Here is a 6000-nt window from a genome sequence, read left to right as displayed (position 1 = left end):
TTGGAAGAGCTGGGGCTGCACTGGAGCCTTTTTTCCTTTGGGAGGGAAGGCTCATCTCTAAGCATCTGCTAGGCAAGAAATTGCCACTGCAGGCTGGAGCTTAAAAGATGGGGTCTAGGTGAGCACTGAAGGATATGGAAGAATCACGTAGAGTCTCATGTTTCCTTTGGCTTCAGGCTAAGTACCTGATAGGCAAGCAAGGCGTACCAGACCTGCACAAGCTCAGGCTGCCCTCTGGCTTGTGTGAATTTCTGGGCTGCTGCCTGCAGATGGATGTGGACAGGCGAGGCTCTGCCAAGGAACTTCTGCAGGTACAAGGCAAAGCGGCTGCAGCCCAATGAGCTGTTCCCTGTCAGGGTTTGTTCCTCGGCCAAACTCCAGGGCTTCCGATGGTCCCCCCCACATAGTAATATCCACTCTGGGTGCTTTTCCAATGAAAACCAAGCAGGATCCAAGACTGGTTGAGATTAGAAGGGACCGGTGAAGGTCATCTAGTCCAAAACCCCAGTCACTGGCAAAGACATCTTCAAGTGGATCAGGTTGCTCAGGGTCCCATCCAAGCTGACCTTGAATGTTGCCAGGCCTGGGGCTCCTCCCAGCTCTCTGGGCAGCCTGTGCCAGTGTTTCAGCACTCTCCTCGTAAACACTTTCTTCCTTAGAGCCAGTTGAGTGTCTTGTAGCTTAAAACCATTCACCCTTGTCCTCTTACAATTGGCCCTAGGAAAAGATTTGTCCCCATCTTTCTTAGAAGGCCCTACAAACATTGAAAGGTCTCCTTGGGGCTTGCTCTTCTCCAGGCTAAACAAGTACAACTCTCCCAGCCGTTCCTCAGAGGAGAGCTCCAAGCTTCTGGTCATTTCTGTGACCCTCTTTTGTTCTCAGGTGGTGTATTCATGTTTACCTGGTAGCAAAGGAACTGAAGTATTGCAATGCCAGGGACGGGGGCTTGAAGAGCACAACAAAAGCAGTCTAGAACCAAGCGGTTCTAGATTGGTCCGTGGGAAGGCAGGGGCTGTGGGGGAGCTCACTGTGAGCATCCGAGGCCACTCAGCTTGTCCCTCCTGCCCCAGCCTTAGAGGTTTCTGCCAGCCAGACGGGGACAGCTGAGCAGGAGTTGTGCCAGCCCCATGTGCTGCCTGGCCCGCTCAAGTAGATGAGAATTGCTGTGGCTTTGCTGCCAGGTTTTGTGGCAGACAAGGAGCTGGTGACCAGGCCATTTCCTTGGCTGTTCCTGCTGAGAAGGAAGATGCCAGCCAGCACAGGAGCGGGGGGCATGCCAAGGCAGACACTGCTCTTCCTGCAAGCCAGAGCTCAGCCCATCTGTGCCCTGCTGCTTGTGTCCTTGCTCCTGGCTTGCTGCTGAAAACCTGCGTGTCCAGCGCTCCTGAGAACAACACGTGCGGTCAATAATTTCAGAGCCCTTGGGAGTCTCTTGAGGACTGCCCAATGCCCCACATCTCTTTTGGACACTCAAATAGCCCATGTCTGTAGAAAAGAGGAGCTGGAATAAGTGTGTTGAGTTTCCTGAAAGGAACAAAACCTTTGGACAGCAAGCAGCAATCCCACAGTGCTGTCAGGACAAAAATGCCAGCAAGTGATGACGCCTTGAGGAACGGACTAGTGCAGTTCTGGGCCATGTTTGCCTGTGCTAGCAGCATCCTGGACATGAAGGCTCATGTGCTGATGGTGCCCTCAGGCAGCCTATGTTTGTGTATTTCTGGGGGGCTAGAGGAATCCAGCTTGACCCTGTTAGGAAGTCAGTTTGGAAAAGAATGGTTCCTTTTTCCTTTGTCTCTTTTAATTTGATTTGGTTTGTTCCTTTTCCCCTTTGGGCAGCATCCATTTCTCCAGTCAGCGGAGCCTCTCTTAAGCCTCTTCTGACAGCCTGATCGCTGTCATCCCTGCAGCCAAGTCATGCAGGAAGCAAAGGAGATGACAAGGACCACTTCAGCACTTGGAGAACTGAACCTGTGAGAACAGGTAGAAATCCTGAGGGGAGAGGGGCCAGGAAACAGGCAGCCATCAGAGCAGGAAAGGAAGGTGGCATCTCCTTTTCCTCGCACCTGCTGATCCTGCTTTTGAATTTCTGCTTGGGACAGCATTGCTGGAGGGCACAAAGTCACTACTGACGTGCACTTTTCAGGTGGGGGGTGGTGCGAGGCATGAAGCTTCCACTGATTATTTGGGGAGCTTGGCTGGCACTTCATGTGGAATTGTCTTCCTCCCCTCACCAGGAGTCAGAAGGGCAGCATCTGGAGGCACAGCAGCTGCTGGCACAAGGGGAAAATTTCCTGGCAGAGGTACAGAAGGAGCAGGAGAACAGGCTGCTTGAGATGATGCTGTAAATTGCCATCATGCAGCCTGGGCAAGAAAAGATAAGAACCAGAGAGAGTCAAGAGGCACAGAGCGTGAAAAGAGAGTTTGTGTGTTGTTTTGGACTCCTCTGGGCTCCTTCTGGGCACTGTTTCTCTGGACACTGTCTGTCTGGGTGGCATTGTCTCTTAGCTGGCCCTTGGTAAACAGTGCTGGAGAGATTTTTGTGTCTTCAAGGAGCGGTCTGGTGAGAGGCTACCAGAGCGCAGGTTTGAGGAAGGCAGGAATGGCGCTGCAGGCCCAAAGAGAAAGGGAAGCCCAGAGCTTCCCCTCAGAAGGAGGGAGGTGCCACGGGAAGCCCCTGCAGAGCCAGGCTGGAGCTGTGGGAGAGGGCTGGCTCTCAGGCTGCTGAGGAGGTGCCTGAAGCTGCTGAGTACGTCCTGTGCATTCCTTGTCCATTTGAGCAGTGTATTATAGTGTGTGTGCCTCAGCACGGGCTGTAACACACGTTCCTCCTCCTTTGGTGTTGGGAGAGACATTTTGGACTCCCTACAGAAGCCACTGTGCCCCTTGGATGCAGGCAGGGAGCACTTGGGGCATTCCTTTTGCCTTTGAGAGCAGCTGGCAGTGGGTGGGCTTTGCCTGAGCTTCCCTCTACAGTAAAGACAAAAGCAGGGATTGTTTTGGGAGCAGCAGATGGCTGTGACCTAGCCAATGACTCAGAGAAGGTGTGTGTGGTAGTCTGGCCACACTGATCAGAGCAGTTGGCTTCCTGGATTCCCTTTAGACTCCAGACTTGTCACCAGTCTTTGGAGACAAAATACTTCAGAGAAATTGATTGGCTGTAGGGCTGGTTTCATACTGCTGTTGTTTCTATGACTGTTTGTACTTCTATTATTCCTTCTCCAGATCACATGGGCCCCTGCCATCTAAATGCCAACTCTAAGGGCTTTTCAAATGAAAAGGAAGGAAACTTGCAGCGAAGCAATCGAGGAAGCAGAAGAGATGACCAGGACCACTTCAGGATTACTTCCTCCAAAGGCAGCTTGGAGCTGGACTCACAATAAAAGTCCTATACACCCTCAGGCCTTATTTTAAATTATGTTAATATCAGCACAGTGATGGCTTGGTTTGCTGTTTGGGTTTTTTTTTACTTTAAAAATATACTAACATTCCCAAATGACCTTAAACTGCTAAGGGTGTTAAACTACTGAAAGAATCCATTAAATGGTACAAGAAAAAAAATTAGAAGTTCCCAGCACCATACCTTTGCTCTTGCATGAACTTCTACAAGGATATTTGAGTCCTGCTCTTCAAGATATTGCTTTTCTTTCTGCCTGCAATGTTCCTGTGCTTTTAACTGTTCAGACATTTTCTCAAAAGCCTCCTCCTGCTTCTGCTGAAGGTTGTTCATAGTGTCAGTCTTGTGCTTGCAAATGTATTCTAGGTGGGATATCTGTGTGACAAGAATTTAAGAAGAAATTATTATTTACCTTTTCACTTTGAGTCAAGCACAGACTATTCCAGCATAAAATCTAAACTGTAATTTCTTCAAAATTTTCATTAAAACTAAGTAAAACCCTTGCACAGCAGATGAATTACTTGGTTCTCAAAACAAAACTGAAATATATTTTGAAACAAAATATTTTATTTGGTTTGGGTTCTGCCGTCCTTTTACCACCTTGCAGATATTTGTCACCTTCTTTGTAGGAAACCTAAGCCAGACACTTCGAACATTTTTTTAAACAACTGTATTAAAATTTAGTATATTCGTAAATTAATAATCAAGTATATCCTTTAGAAATTTGTGATGATTGCAAGCAATAATTAAAAAACAGCGTTTAATTTTTTGTTTTATTTGTGGTTTTTGTTTGTCTTTGTTTGGTTTTTGTTTGTTTGTTTTTTTGTTTGTTTTTTTTTGTTTTGTTTGTTTTGTTGAAAAGTCAAGACATTCCAGATTATTATTAAGTTTTGAAACAATTTCAGGGAATTCTAGCATAGAGAATGTTTTCCTTACAATAGCTCATAAGTTTACGATGCGTTTTCAACAAGCATGAAGGGATTCAGTCTTGTGGTTTAACACTGCACCTCCCATGCAAATTAAATGGAGGAATGAACCAAGCCAACAATGATCTCCAAATGCACACACCTGCACTTGGTTACTAGAAAATATCAGCAAGACACTTCCAGATAGATCACGCTGAGCTGTAGGAAAAACGTTTGGTGCAACACAGTCTAAAATCCCAGAAAAGCTGCTAAGTACATGAGAAGATCCCTAGAGACCTCACAATCAGTCTCAGTAACAAGGCTTAATCAAAAAGCAAGAACAGTAAGACACAAACCCCACAAACACTGCCAACAATATCCATCTCCTTCCCTTCCCATGTCTTTCCTTCTCCCTTTCCTCTTTTACTTCAAAAGAGAAATAAACCAGAAAACAAAGTGGAACCCTGAAGAGTGGCTTAGCCACTCTTAGCTTAGTCTCTGGACCCAGCTGATCTATTTAGAAAGGGTTGTTTTTTTTTTTTTCCCTAAAAATACAAGGTTTTCTGGGAAGAAAGGCCACGTAAGCTCACTTGCATTAATATCACTCAGAAAAGTACAGCTCCTCCTTCACACAAATACTGACATGTTTTAGAATAGGTATTTCTATTGTGTTTCTGAATAAAAATGCCATAATCCGAAAGTTGCAATTAAACAGAAAACCCCAGACTGGCAATCTTTCAAATAGTGCATCTGAGTCATTAACACATCATTTAAAGATGGTATTCCTGGAGAAAGTGTATTTTGCCTATGGATTATGGTAAAATAAAGACTTGCTTTATGACTGGAAATGACTACATTCTGTGAGTTTCTCCATCAGTAAGATGAATTTATTATCCTTGAATTAGGTGCCTGTGGCGGGTATCAGACAGTCCTTTCAGAATGTCCTGCACAGAAAGTGGAGCTGAGAGACTTGATGCACACTCCAGTCCCATCTAAATGCTCACAGCAACAGCATCAAACTGAGCAGTGGACCAGCCATAATTAATGGTGTTCATTTGTTAATGTCCAAATCCTCTTGGGGGGATGAATACCACTCCTTCTTCTCCTTTGTAACGAGACTGCAGTGTGCACAAATGTCCCTGAGCTCAGCAGAGGCAGCTGATGCCTGGGGACACTCAGCCTCTCGTTAGCCTGGTGGAAGTTCAAGATCAGGGCTTCAACATTCTCACGCAAGAGTGCACAAAGCCCTGCCCAAGGTAACTCTTCCAGGGCGACGTCTGAATGTTTGGCAGGCACATGGGCGTTTGCCACGCTCTGGTATAAGTTTAGGAGGATGGACAGCTCCCTCTGGAACACAAAGAAAAATTAATTGCTGTAGCTGGGCAATGTTAAAATCAAAAGAGATGCATCATATGTGCAGTAGCGGTGCTGCGTGCAGCTGAAAACAAGCCCTCAAAGTTCATTCTCACAGCTTTACAAAATTCCTCAGTTCATTTCTAATGATTGCAGCCATAACATTGCATAATCTTACAGCAGAGTAAGAAAAGAGATTTCACAAAATTTATCTAATTAGACACAGTATGTCTATAAAGTATGTGAATAAATCCCAGTGCTGTCAGGGCCACAACCGTGACCTGGCACAGATAAAAATTTCCGTGCTCTTAGTGGATGCAATTCATTCTCCCTTGTTAATACTTTGAG

This window comes from Vidua macroura, chromosome Z (genome assembly GCF_024509145.1).
Source record: "Vidua macroura isolate BioBank_ID:100142 chromosome Z, ASM2450914v1, whole genome shotgun sequence".
Taxonomy (NCBI): domain Eukaryota; kingdom Metazoa; phylum Chordata; class Aves; order Passeriformes; family Viduidae; genus Vidua; species Vidua macroura.
The sequence above is the reverse complement of the archived record's forward strand: the minus strand, read 5'-3'. Positions refer to the sequence as shown.